Source organism: Bombina bombina, chromosome 5, assembly GCF_027579735.1.
Source record: "Bombina bombina isolate aBomBom1 chromosome 5, aBomBom1.pri, whole genome shotgun sequence".
In the NCBI taxonomy this organism is placed as follows: Eukaryota; Metazoa; Chordata; class Amphibia; order Anura; family Bombinatoridae; genus Bombina; species Bombina bombina.
Window position 1 is genome coordinate 180,262,516 of NC_069503.1, and position 14,502 is coordinate 180,277,017.

The window sequence follows — 14,502 nt, forward strand, 5'->3', positions numbered from 1 at the left end:
CAATCTCCATACCTTTAAATTTAAGGATTTCAGATCCGGATGGAAAAAAGGACCTTGAGACAGAAGGTCTGGTCTTAACGGAAGAGTCCATGGTTGGCAAGATGCCATCCGGACAAGATCCGCATACCAAAACCTGTGAGGCCATGCCGGAGCTATTAGCAGAACAAACGAGCATTCCCTCAGAATCTTGGAGATTACTCTTGGAAGAAGAACTAGAGGCGGAAAGATATAGGCAGGATGATACTTCCAAGGAAGTGATAATGCATCCACTGCCTCCGCCTGAGGATCCCGGGATCTGGACAGATACCTGGGAAGTTTCTTGTTTAGATGAGAGGCCATCAGATCTATCTCTGGGAGCCCCCACATTTGAACAATCTGAAGAAATACCTCTGGGTGAAGAGACCATTCGCCCGGATGCAACGTTTGGCGACTGAGATAATCCGCTTCCCAATTGTCTACACCTGGGATATGAACCGCAGAGATTAGACAGGAGCTGGATTCCGCCCAAACCAAAATTCGAGATACTTCTTTCATAGCCAGAGGACTGTGAGTCCCTCCTTGATGATTGATGTATGCCACAGTTGTGACATTGTCTGTCTGAAAACAAATGAACGATTCTCTCTTCAGAAGAGGCCAAAACTGAAGAGCTCTGAAAACTGCACGGAGTTCCAAGATATTGATCGGTAATCTCACCTCCTGAGATTCCCAAACTCCTTGTGCCGTCAGAGATCCCCACACAGCTCCCCAACCTGTGAGACTTGCATCTGTTGAAATTACAGTCCAGGTCGGAAGAACAAAAGAAGCCCCCTGAATTAAACGATGGTGATCTGTCCACCACGTTAGAGAGTGCCGAACAATCGGTTTTAAAGATATTAATTGATATATCTTCGTGTAATCCCTGCACCATTGGTTCAGCATACAGAGCTGAAGAGGTCGCATGTGAAAACGAGCAAAGGGGATCGCGTCCGATGCAGCAGTCATAAGACCTAGAATGTCCATGCATAAGGCTACCGAAGGGAATGATTGAGACTGAAGGTTTCGACAGGCTGTAATCAATTTTAGACGTCTCTTGTCTGTTAAAGACAAAGTCATGGACACTGAATCTATCTGGAAACCCAGAAAGGTTACCCTTGTTTGAGGAATCAAAGAACTTTTTGGTAAATTGATCCTCCAACCATGATCTTGAAGAAACAACACAAGTCGATTCGTATGAGACTCTGCTAAATGTAAAGACGGAGCAAGTACCAAGATATCGTCCAAATAAGGAAATACCACAATACCCTGTTCTCTGATTACAGACAGAAGGGCACCGAGAATCTTTGTGAAAATTCTTGGAGCTGTAGCAAGGCCAAACGGTAGAGCCACAAATTGGTAATGCTTGTCTAGAAAAGAGAATCTCAGGAATTGATAATGATCTGGATGAATCGGAATATGCAGATATGCATCCTGTAAATCTATTGTGGACATATAATTCCCTTGCTGAACAAAAGGCAATATAGTCCTTACAGTTACCATCTTGAACGTTGGTATCCTTACATAACGATTCAATAATTTTAGATCCAGAACTGGTCTGAAGGAATTCTCCTTCTTTGGTACAATGAAGAGATTTGAATAAAACCCCATCCCCTGTTCCGGAACTGGAACTGGCATAATTACTCCAGCCAACTCTAGATCTGAAACACAATTCAGAAATGCTTGAGCTTTCACTGGATTTACTGGGACATGGGAAAGAAAAAATCTCTTTGCAGGAGGTCTCATCTTGAAACCAATTCTGTACCCTTCTGAAACAATGTTCTGAATCCAAAGATTGTGAACAGAACTGATCCAAATTTCTTTGAAAAAACGTAACCTGCCCCCTACCAGCTGAACTGGAATGAGGGCCGTACCTTCATGTGAACTTAGAAGCAGGCTTTGCCTTTCTAGCAGGCTTGGATTTATTCCAGACTGGAGATGGTTTCCAAACTGATACTGCTCCTGAGGACGAAGGATCAGGCTTTTGTTCTTTGTTGAAACGAAAGGAACGAAAACGATTGTTAGCCCTGTTTTTACCTTTAGACTTTTTATCCTGTGGTAAAAAAGTTCCTTTCCCACCAGTAACAGTTGAAATAATAGAATCCAACTGAGAACCAAATAATTTGTTTCCCTGGAAAGAAATGGAAAGTAGAGTTGATTTAGAAGCCATATCAGCATTCCAAGTCTTAAGCCATAAAGCTCTTCTGGCTAAGATAGCCAGAGACATAAATCTAACATCAACTCTAATAATATCAAAAATGGCATCACAGATGAAATTATTAGCATGCTGGAGAAGAATAATAATATCATGAGAATCACGATTTGTTACTTGTTGCGCTAGAGTTTCCAACCAAAAAGTTGAAGCTGCAGCAACATCAGCCAATGATATAGCAGGTCTAAGAAGATTACCTGAACATAGATAAGCTTTTCTTAGAAAAGATTCAATTTTTCTATCTAAAGGATCCTTAAACGAGGTACCATCTGATGTAGGAATGGTAGTACGTTTAGCAAGGGTAGAAATAGCCCCATCAACTTTAGGGATTTTGTCCCAAAATTCTAATCTGTCAGGCGGAACAGGATATAATTGCTTAAAACGTTTAGAAGGAGTAAATGAATTACCCAATCTATCCCATTCCTTAGCAATTACTGCAGAAATAGCATTAGGAACAGGAAAGACTTCTGGAATAACCGCAGGAGCTTTAAAAACCTTATCCAAACGTATAGAATTAGTATCAAGAGGACTAGAATCCTCTATTTCTAAAGCAATTAGTACTTCTTTAAGTAAAGAGCGAATAAATTCCATCTTAAATAAATATGAAGATTTATCAGCATCAATCTCTGAGACAGAATCCTCTGAACCAGAAGAGTCCAAAGAATCAGAATGATGGTGTTCATTTAAAAATTCATCTGTAGAGAGAGAACATTTAAAAGACTTTTTACGTTTACTTGAAGGAGAAATAACAGACAAAGCCTTCTTTATGGATTCAGAAACAAAATCTCTTATGTTATCAGGAACATTCTGCACCTTAGATGTTGAGGGAACTGCAACAGACAATGGTACATCACTAAAGGAAATATTATCTGCATTAACAAGTTTGTCATGACATTTAATACAAACAACAGCTGGAGGAATAGCTACCAAAAGTTTACAGCAGATACACTTAGCTTTGGTAGATCCAGCAGGCAGAGGTTTTCCTGTAGTATCTTCTGGCTCAGATGCAACGTGAGACATCTTGCAATATGTAAGAGAAAAAACAACATATAAAGCAAAATAGATCAAATTCCTTATAAGACAGTTTCGGGAATGGGAAAAAAATGCCAAACATCAAGCTTCTAGCAACCAGAAGCAAATGAAAAATGAGACTGAAATAATGTGGAGACAAAAACGACGCCCATATTTTTTGGCGCCAAATAAGACGCCCACATTATTTGGCGCCTAAATGCTTTTGGCGCCAAAAATGACGCCACATCCGGAACGCCGACATTTTTGGCGCAAAATAACGTCAAAAAAATGACGCAACTTCCGGCGACACGTATGACGCCGGAAACGAAATGAATTTTTGCGCCAAAAAAGTCCGCGCCAAGAATGACGCAATAAAAAGAAGCATTTTCAGCCCCCGCGAGCCTAACAGCCCACAGGGAAAAAGTCAAATTTTTGAGGTAAGAAAAATATGATAATTAAAGCATAATCCCAAATATGAAACTGACTGTCTGGAAATAAGGAAAGTTGAACATTCTGAGTCAAGGCAAATAAATGTTTGAATACATATATTTAGAACTTTATAAATAAAGTGCCCAACCATAGCTTAGAGTGTCACAGAAAATAAGACTTACTTACCCCAGGACACTCATCTACATGTTTGTAGAAAGCCAAACCAGTACTGAAACGAGAATCAGTAGAGGAAATGGTAAATATAAGAGTATATCGTCGATCTGAAAAGGGAGGTAAGAGATGAATCTCTACGACCGATAACAGAGAACCTTATGAAATAGACCCCGTAGAAGGAGATCACTGCATTCAATAGGCAATACTCTCCTCACATCCCTCTGACATTCACTGCACGCTGAGAGGAAAACCGGGCTCCAACTTGCTGCGGAGCGCATATCAACGTAGAATCTAGCACAAACTTACTTCACCACCTCCCTTGGAGGCAAAGTTTGTAAAACTGATTTGTGGGTGTGGTGAGGGGTGTATTTATAGGCATTTTAAGGTTTGGGAAACTTTGCCCCTCCTGGTAGGAATGTATATCCCATACGTCACTAGCTCATGGACTCTTGTTAATTACATGAAAGAAATTCTGTTTTCTCTTGCTAGGTGTATCCAGTCCACGGCTTCATCCATTACTTGTGGGATACCAATACCAAAGCTTTAGGACACGGATGAAGGGAGGGAACAAGGCAGGTAACCCTTTAAACGGAAGGTACAACTGCTTGTAAAACCTTTCTCCCAAAAATAGCCTCCAAGGACCACATTCACTTTACCCTCCCGTAGAGAGACCCTAGTGCTTAGAGCCGGCAAAGAGGAGCTAGAGGGGGAGCTATATGGAAAACAAAATTTATGCTTACCTGATAAATTCCTTTCTCCTGTAGTGTAGTCAGTCCACGGGTCATCATTACTTATGGGATATTAACTCCTCCCCAACAGGAAGTGCAAGAGGATCACCCAAGCAGAGCTGCTATATAGCTCCTCCCCTCTACGTCACACCCAGTCATTCGACCGAGAACCAAACGAGAAAGGAGAAACTATAGGGTGCAGTGGTGACTGGGGTATAATTTAAAAATTTAGACCTGCCTTAAAAAACAGGGCGGACCGTGGACTGACTACACTACAGGAGAAAGGAATTTATCAGGTAAGCATAAATTTTGTTTTCTCCTGTTAAGTGTAGTCAGTCCACGGGTCATCATTACTTATGGGATACCAATACCAAAGCTAAGTACACGGATGACAGGAGGGACAGGCAGGATCTCTATACGGAAGGAACCACTGCCTGAAGAACCTTTCTCCCAAAAACAGCCTCCGAAGAAGCAAAAGTGTCAAATTTGTAAAATTTGGAAAAAGTATGAAGAGAAGACCAAGTTGCAGCCTTGCAAATCTGTTCAACAGAGGCCTCGTTCTTAAAGGCCCAAGTGGAAGCCACAGCTCTAGTAGAATGAGCTGCAATCCTTTCAGGAGGTTGCTGTCCAGCAGTCTCATAGGCTAAGCGTATTATGCTACGAAGCCAAAAGGATAGAGAGGTAGCAGATGCTTTTTGACCTCTCCTCTGTCCAGAATAAACGACAAACAGGGAAGAAGTTTGGCGAAAATCTTTAGTTGCCTGTAAATAAAATTTCAGGGCACGGACTACATCAAGATTGTGCAGAAGTCGTTCCTTCTTTGAAGAAGGGTTAGGACACAATGATGGAACAACAATCTCTTGATTGATATTCTTGTTAGTGACTACCTTAGGTAAGAACCCAGGTTTAGTACGCAGAACTACCTTATCTGAATGAAAAATCAGATACGGAGAATCACAATGTAAGGCTGATAACTCAGAGACTCTACGAGCAGAGGAAATAGCCATTAAAAACAGAACTTTCCAAGATAACAGGTTGATATCAATGGAATGAAGGGGTTCAAACGGAACACCCTGTAAAACGTTAAGAACTAAGTTTAAGCTCCACGGTGGAGCAACAGTCTTAAACAAAGGCTTAATCCTGGCCAAAGCCTGACAAAAAGCCTGAACGTCTGGAACTTCTGACAGACGTTTGTGTAGAAGGATGGACAGAGCTGAGATCTGTCCCTTTAAAGAACTTGCAGATAAACCCTTTTCTAAACCTTCTTGTAGAAAAGACAATATCCTAGGAATCCTAACCTTACTCCATGAGTAACCCTTGGATTCGCACCAGTGTAAGTATTTACTCCATATCTTATGGTAAATCTTCCTGGTAACAGGTTTCCTAGCCTGTATTAAGGTATCAATTACTGGCTCCGAAAATCCACGCTTTGATAAAATTAAGCGTTCAATTTCCATGCAGTCAGCTTCAGAGAAATTAGATTTTGATGTTTGAAAGGACCCTGAATTAGAAGGTCCTGTCTCAGAGGCAGAGACCAAGGTGGACAGGATGACATGTCCACTAGATCTGCATACCAGGTCCTGCGTGGCCACGCAGGCGCTATTAGAATCACTGATGCTTTCTCCTGTTTGATCCTGGCAATCAAACGAGGAAGCATCAGGAAGGGTGGAAACACATAAGCCATCCTGAAGGTCCAAGGTGCTGTCAAGGCATCTATCAGGACCGCTCCCGGGTCCCTGGACCTGGACCCGTAACGAGGAAGCTTGGCGTTCCGGCGAGACACCATGAGATCCATATCTGGTTTGCCCCAACGTCGAAGTATTTGGGCAAAGACCTCCGGATGAAGTTCCCACTCCCCCGGATGAAAAGTCTGGCGACTTAGGAAATCCGCCTCCCAGTTCTCCACTCCTGGGATGTGGATCGCTGACAGGTGGCAAGAGTGAGACTCTGCCCAGCGAATTATCTTTGATACTTCCATCATCGCTAAGGAACTTCTTGTCCCCCCCTGATGGTTGATGTAAGCCACAGTCGTGATGTTGTCCGACTGAAACCTGATGAACCTCAGAGTTGCTAACTGAGGCCAAGCTAGAAGGGCATTGAGAACTGCTCTCAATTCCAGAATGTTTATTGGAAGGAGACTCTCCTCTTGAGTCCATGATCCCTGAGCCTTCAGGGAATTCCAGACAGCGCCCCAACCTAGTAGGCTGGCGTCTGTAGTTACAATTGTCCAGTCTGGCCTGCTGAAGGGCATCCCCCTGGACAGATGTGGCCGAGAAAGCCACCATAGAAGAGAATCTCTGGTCTCTTGATCCAGATTCAGCGTAGGGGACAAATCTGAGTAATCCCCATTCCACTGATTTAGCATGCACAATTGCAGCGGTCTGAGGTGCAGGCGTGCAAAAGGAACTATGTCCATTGCCACTACCATTAAGCCGATTACCTCCATGCATTGAGCCACTGATGGGTGTTGAATGGAATGAAGGGCACGGCAAGCATTTAGAAGCTTTGTTAACCTGTCCTCTGTCAGGTAAATTTTCATTTCTACAGAATCTATAAGAGTCCCCAAGAAGGGAACTCTTGTGAGTGGTAAGAGAGAACTCTTCTCCTCGTTTACTTTCCACCCATGCGACCTTAGAAATGCCAGTACTAACTCTGTATGAGACTTGGCAGTTTGAAAGCTTGACGCTTGTATCAGAATGTCGTCTAGGTACGGAGCTACCGAAATTCCTCGCGGTCTTAGTACCGCCAGAAGAGAGCCCAGAACCTTTGTAAAGATTCTTGGAGCCGTAGCCAACCCGAAGGGAAGAGCTACAAACTGGTAATGCCTGTCTAGGAAGGCAAACCTTAGATACCGGTAATGCTCTCTGTGAATCGGTATGTGAAGGTAAGCATCCTTTAAATCCACTGTGGTCATGTACTGACCTCTTTGGACCATGGGTAAGATTGTCCGAATAGTTTCCATCTTGAATGATGGAACTCTTAGGAATTTGTTTAGGATCTTTAAATCCAATATTGGTCTGAAGGTTCCCTCTTTTTTGGGAACCACAAACAGTTTTGAGTAAAACCCTTGTCCGTGTTCCGACCGCGGAACTGGGTGGATCACTCCCATTAGTAAAAGGTCTTGTACACAGCGTAGAAACGCCTCTTTCTTTATCTGGTTTGTTGACAACCTTGAAAGGTGAAATCTCCCTTGTGGAGGAGAAGCTTTGAAGTCCAGAAGATATCCCTGAGATATGATCTCCAACGCCCAGGGATCCTGGACATCTCTTGCCCAAGCCTGGGCGAAGAGAGAGTCTGCCCCCCACTAGATCCGTTTCCGGATCGGGGGCCCTCACTTCATGCTGTCTTCGGGGCAGCAGCAGGTTTTCTGGCCTGCTTGCCCTTGTTCCAGGCCTGGTTAGGTTTCCAGCCCTGTCTGTAGCGAGCAACAGCTCCTTCCTGTTTTGGAGCAGAGGAAGTTGAAGCTGCTCCTGCCTTGAAGTTACGTAAGGCACGAAAATTAGACTGTCTAGCCCTGGGTTTGGCTCTGTCTTGAGGCAGGGCATGGCCTTTACCTCCCGTAATATCAGCGATAATTTCTTTCAAACCGGGCCCGAATAAAGTCTGCCCCTTGAAAGGTATGTTAAGTAATTTCGATTTAGAAGTTACATCAGCTAACCAGGATTTTAGCCACAGCGCTCTGCGTGCCTGAATGGCGAATCCGGAATTCTTAGCCGTAAGTTTAGTTAAATGTACTACGGCATCAGAAATAAATGAATTAGCTAGTTTAAGGGTTTTAAGCTTGTGAGAAATCTCATCTAATGTCGCTGAGTCAAGGGTCTCTTCCAGAGACTCAAACCAAAATGCTGCCGCAGCCGTGACAGGCGCAATGCATGCAAGGGGTTGTAATATAAAACCTTGTTGAACAAACATTTTCTTAAGGTAACCCTCTAACTTTTTATCCATTGGATCTGAAAAGGCACAGCTATCCTCCACCGGGATAGTGGTACGCTTAGCTAAAGTAGAAACTGCTCCCTCCACCTTAGGGACCGTTTGCCATAAGTCCTGTGTGGTGGCGTCTATTGGAAACATTTTTCTGAATATAGGAGGGGGTGAGAAAGGCACACCGGGTCTATCCCACTCCTTAGTAATAATTTCAGTAAGTCTCTTAGGTATAGGAAAAACATCAGTACTCGTCGGTACCGCAAAATATTTATCCAACCTACACATTTTCTCTGGGATTGCAACTGTGTTACAATCATTCAGAGCCGCTAACACCTCCCCTAGCAATACACGGAGGTTTTCCAGCTTAAACTTAAAATTTGAAATGTCTGAATCCAGTTTATTTGGATCAGATCCGTCACCCGCAGAATGAAGCTCTCCGTCCTCATGCTCTGCCAATTGTGACGCAGTATCAGACATGGCCCTAGCATTATCAGAATACTCTGTTCTCATCCCAGAGTGATCTCGTTTACCTCTAAGTTCTGGCAATTTAGACAAAACTTCAGTCATAACATTAGCCATGTCTTGTAGAGTGATTTGTAATGGCCGCCCTGATGTACTTGGCGTTACAATATCACGCACCTCCTGAGCGGGAGATGCAGGTACTGACACGTGAGGCAAGTTAGTCGGCATAACTTCCCCCTCGTTGTCTGGTGAATGTTGCTTAACATGTACAGATTGACTTTTATTTATGTCACGTGGGTGCCCGCTAGAAGAGAAGAAGAGGGGGAAAGTTCAGATGGGGAGACAGAGAGGAGGAGGTCATCGCAAGGAGCTAGTGGCACAGTCAGACAGCATGCATCGGCACCCGGGGTCAGCCAGACAGCACGCCGATCAATGCATGCTGTTGCCACCACCAGAATGCCCTCATTGCAGAGCTCAGCAGTGTGGCATTGTTTTTGTGTGTCTGCCTCTGACAACAGCTATGCCATTTGCAACCTGTGCCAAAAGAAACTGAGTCATGGGAAGTCCAACGAAGGCACATGATCGCACATCACAAACGCCTATGGGATCAACACATGAGTACAAGCGGCACACAAACTCAAAGCCGCCATCCTCCTCCTGGTCCAGCATCTTCAGCCACGTCAACCACTGCTGTCCTCCTTGCCCCCTCTCAACCATCCGCCACTTCGTCTCTCGCCTTGAGCAGTTCCTGCTCATCTGCCCACAGTCAGGTGTCTGTCAAGGACATGTTTGAGTGTAAGAAGCCAATGTCACAAAGTCACCCCCTTGCCCGGCATCTGACAGCTGGCTTGACTGAACTCTTAGCCCGACAGCTTTTACCATACAAGCTGGTGGAGTCTGAGGCGTTCAAAAAATTTGTAGCTATTGGGACACCGCAGTGGAAGGTACCCGGCCGAAATTTCTTTGCACAAAAGGCAATCCCCAACCTGTAATCGATTGTGCAAAAGGAAGTAATGGCATGTCTGGCACACAGTGTTGGGGCAAGGGTCCATCTGACCACTGATACCTGGTCTGCAAAGCATGGTCAGGGCAGGTATATCAGCTACACTGCGCATTGGGTAAACCTGCTGACGGCTGCCAAGCATGGAATGCGTGGCTCTGCAGAGGAGTTGGTGACACCGCCACGACTTGCAGGCAGGCCTGCTGCCACCTCCTCTACTCCTACTCCATCCTCTTCCATAACCTCCTCGGCTGAGTCCTCTTCTAATGCTGCGTCTTGCTCCACATGAACGGCACCCCCCCAGCTCCCAAGGTACTATTCCACATCCCGGATACGGCAGTGTCACGCCGTCTTGGGGTTGACTTGCCTGAAAGCAGAGAGTCACACCGGACCAGAACTCCTGTCCGCCCTGAACACACAGGTGGATCAGTGGCTGACTCCGCACCAACTGGAGATCGGCGTGGTTAGTGACAACGAAAGAAATTTGGTGGCGGCATTGAATTTGGGCAAGTTGACACATGTGCCGTGCATGGCACATGTGTGTAATCTGATGGTACAACGCTTTGTGCATAAGTACCCAGGTTTACAGGACGTCCTGAAGCAGGCCAGGAAGGTGTGTGGCATTCCTACACGGCCATGGCGCACTTTTCAGATATCCAGCGGTGAAACAACATGCCAGTGAGGCGCTTGATTTGCGACAGCCCGACACGTTGGAATTCAACACTCCTAATGTTCGACCGCCTGCTCCAACAAGAAAAAGCCGTTAACGACTATTTGTATGACCGGGGTGCTAGGACAGCCTCTGCGGAGCTGGGAATTTTTTTGCCACGTTACTGGACGCTCATGTGCAATGCCTGTAGGCTTATGCACCCTTTTGAGGAGGTGACAAACCTAGTCAGTCGCACCGAAGGCAGCATCAGCGACATCATACCATTTGTTTTCTTCCTGGAGCGTGCCCTGCGAAGAGTGTTGGATCAGGCCGTAGATGAGCGTGAAGAGGAAGAGTTGTGGTCACCATCACCACCAGAAACAGCCTTCTCAGCATCGCTTGCTGGACCTGCGGCAATGCTGGAAGAGGATTGTGAGGAAGAGGAGTCAGAGGAGGAATGTGGCTTTGAGGAGGAGGAAGACCAACCACAACAGGCATCCCAGAGTGCTCGTTGTCACCTATCTGGTACCCGTGGTGTTGTACGTGGCTGGGGGGGAAGAAGATACCTTCAGTGAGATCACCGAGGACGAGGAACGGGACATGAGTAGCTCGGCATCCAACCTTGTGCAAATGGGGTCTTTCATGCTGTCGTGCCTGTGAAAGGATGCAGCAGTTCCAAAATAAATTAAAAAGTATGCTTTACACAGCGTATAAGTGTGATGTCACAGCACAACGGGAATCTAACAGGGGAAGAGGTAAAGTAATCCTCCTCCGACTACCACGGCCACGCCGGCAAGGACAGGACACTTTACAGACGTGTTGTTGATGGAGGACATGCATAGCTTTTTAAGTCCTACGCATCGCCACAGCCCTTCGGGGTCCACCCTCAGAGAGCGACTCGACCGACAGGTAGCAGACTACCTCGCCTTAACTGTAGATATCGACACTCTGAGGAGCGATGAACCCCTTGACTACTGGGTGTGCAGGCTTGACCTGTGGCCTGAGCTATCTCAATTTGCGATAGAACTTCTGGCCTGCCCCGCTTCAAGTGTCCTGTCAGAAAGGACCTTCAGTGCAGCAGGAGGTATTGTCACTGAGAAGAGAAGTCGCCTAGGTCAAAAAAGTCTAGATTACCTCACCTTTATTAAGATGAATGAGGGATGGATCCCGAAGGGACTGACAGTGTGCGATACATTCGACTAAAAAAGGCCTGATGAGATGAGCTGCCTTGGGCTAAAAAACATCATTTATGCTTACCTGATAAATTTATTTCTCTTGTGGTGTATCCAGTCCACAGATCATCCATTACTTGTGGGATATTCTCCTTCCCAACAGGAAGTTGCAAGAGGATCACCCACAGCAGAGCTGCTATATAGCTCCTCCCCTAACTGCCATATACAGTCATTCGACCGAAACTAGCCAAGAAAGGAGAAACCATAGGGTGCAGTGGTGACTGTAGTTTAAAATATAAACCTGACTTAAAAGGACAGGGCGGGCCGTGGACTGGATACACCACAAGAGAAATAAATTTATCAGGTAAGCATAAATTCTGTTTTCTCTTGTTATGGATCATCCATTACTTGTGGGATACCAATACCAAAGCTAAAGTACACGGATGAAGGGAGGGACAAGGCAGGTACTTAAATGGAAGGGACCACTGCCTGTAGAACCTTTCTCCCAAAAATAGCCTCCGAAGAAGCAAAAGTATCAAATTTGTAAAATTTTGAAAAGGTATGAAGCGACCAAGTCGCCGCTTTGCAAATCTGTTCAACAGAAGCCTCATTTTTAAAGGCCCAGGTGGAAGCCACAGCTCTAGTAGAATGAGCTGTAATCCTTTCAGGAGGCTGCTGTCCAGCAGTCTCATAGGCTAAACGTATTATGCTACGAAGCCAAAAAGAGAGAGAGGTAGCCGAAGCCTTTTGACCTCTTCACTGTCCAGAGTAAACAACAAACAGGGAAGATGTTTGACGAAAATCTTTAGTCGCTTGTAAGTAAAACTTTAAAGCATGGACTACGTCCAAATTATGTAAAAGACGTTCCTTCTTTGAAGAAGGATTAGGACACAATGATGGAACAACAATCTCTTGATTGATATTCTTGTTGGAAACTACCTTAGGTAAAAACCCAGGTTTTGTACGCAGAACTACTTTATCTGTATGGAAAATCAGATAAGGAGAATCACATTGTAAAGCTGATAACTCTGAGACTCTACGAGCCGAGGAAATAGCCATCAAAAACAGAACTTTCCAAGATAAAAGTTTGATATCAATGGAATGAAGGGGTTCAAACGGAACTCCTTGAAGAACCTTAAGAACCAAGTTTAAGCTCCATGGAAGAGCAACAGGTTTAAACACAGGCTTAATTCTAACCAAAGCCTGACAAAATGCCTGGACGTCTGGAACCTCTGCCAGACGCTTGTGCAAAAGGATAGACAGAGCAGAAATCTGTCCCTTTAAAGAACTAGCTGATAATCCTTTATCCAAACCCTCTTGGAGAAAGGACAATATCCTAGGAATCCTAACCTTACTCCATGAGTAATTCTTGGATTCACACTAATGAAGATATTTGCGCCATATCTTATGGTAGATTTTCCTGGTTACAGGCTTTCGTGCCTGTATTAAGGTATCAATGACTGACTCGGAGAAGCCACGCCTTGATAAAATCAAGCGTTCAATCTCCAGGCAGTCAGTCTCAGAGAAATTAGATTTGGATGATTGAAAGGACCTTGTAGTAGAAGGTCTTGTCTCAGAGGCAGAGGCCAAGGTGGAAAGGATGACATGTCCACCAGGTCTGCATACCAGGTCCTGCGTGGCCACGCAGGCGCTATCAAGATCACCGATGCTCTCTCCTGTTTGATTTTGGCAATCAGTAGAGGGAGCAGAGGAAACGGTGGAAAAACATAAGCCAGGTTGAAGAACCACGGTGCTGCTAGAGCATCTATCAGCGTCGCTTCTGGGTCCCTGGACCTGGATCCGTAACAAGGAAGCTTGGCGTTCTGGCGAGACGCCATGAGATCCAATTCTGGTGTGCCCCAACGATGAAGCAAACACCTCCGGATGGAGTTCGCACTCCCCCGGATGAAAAGTCTGACGACGTAGAAAATCCGCCTCCCAGTTCTCTACACCTGGGATATGGATCGTTGATAGATGGCAAGAGTGAGTCTCTGCCCAGCGAATTATCTTGGAGACTTCTAACATCGCTAGGGAGCTCCTGGTGCCCCCTTGATGTTTGATGTAAGCCACAGTCGTGATGTTGTCTGACTGAAATCTGATGAACCTCAGGGTTGCTAACTGAGGCCAAGCTAGAAGAGCATTGAATATTGCTCTTAACTCCAGAATATTTATTCGGAGGAGTTTCTCCTCCTGAGTCCACGATCTCTGAGCCTTCAGGGAGTTCCAGACTGCGCCCCAACCTAGAAGGCTGGCATCTGTTGTTACAATCGTCTAATCTGGCCTGCGAAAGGTCATACCCTTGGACAGATGGACCCGAGATAGCCACCAGAGAAGATAATCTCTGGTCTCTTGATCCAGATTTAGCAGAGGGGACAAATCTGTGTAATCCCTATTCCACTGACTGAGCATGCATAATTGCAGCGGTCTGAGATGTAGGCGCGCAAATGGCACTATGTCCATCGCCACTACCATTAAGTCCAATCACTTCCATGCACTGAGCCACCGAAGGGCGCGGAATGTAGTGAAGAACACGGCAGGAATTTAGAAGCTTTGATAACCTGGGCTCCGTCAGGTAAATTTTCATTTCTACAGAATCTATCAGAGTTCCTAGGAAGGAAACCCTTGTGAGGGGTGATAGAGAACTCTTTCCCTCGTTCACTTTCCACCCATGCAACCTCAGAAATGCCAACACTATGTCCGTATGAGATTTGGCAATTTGGAAGTTTGAC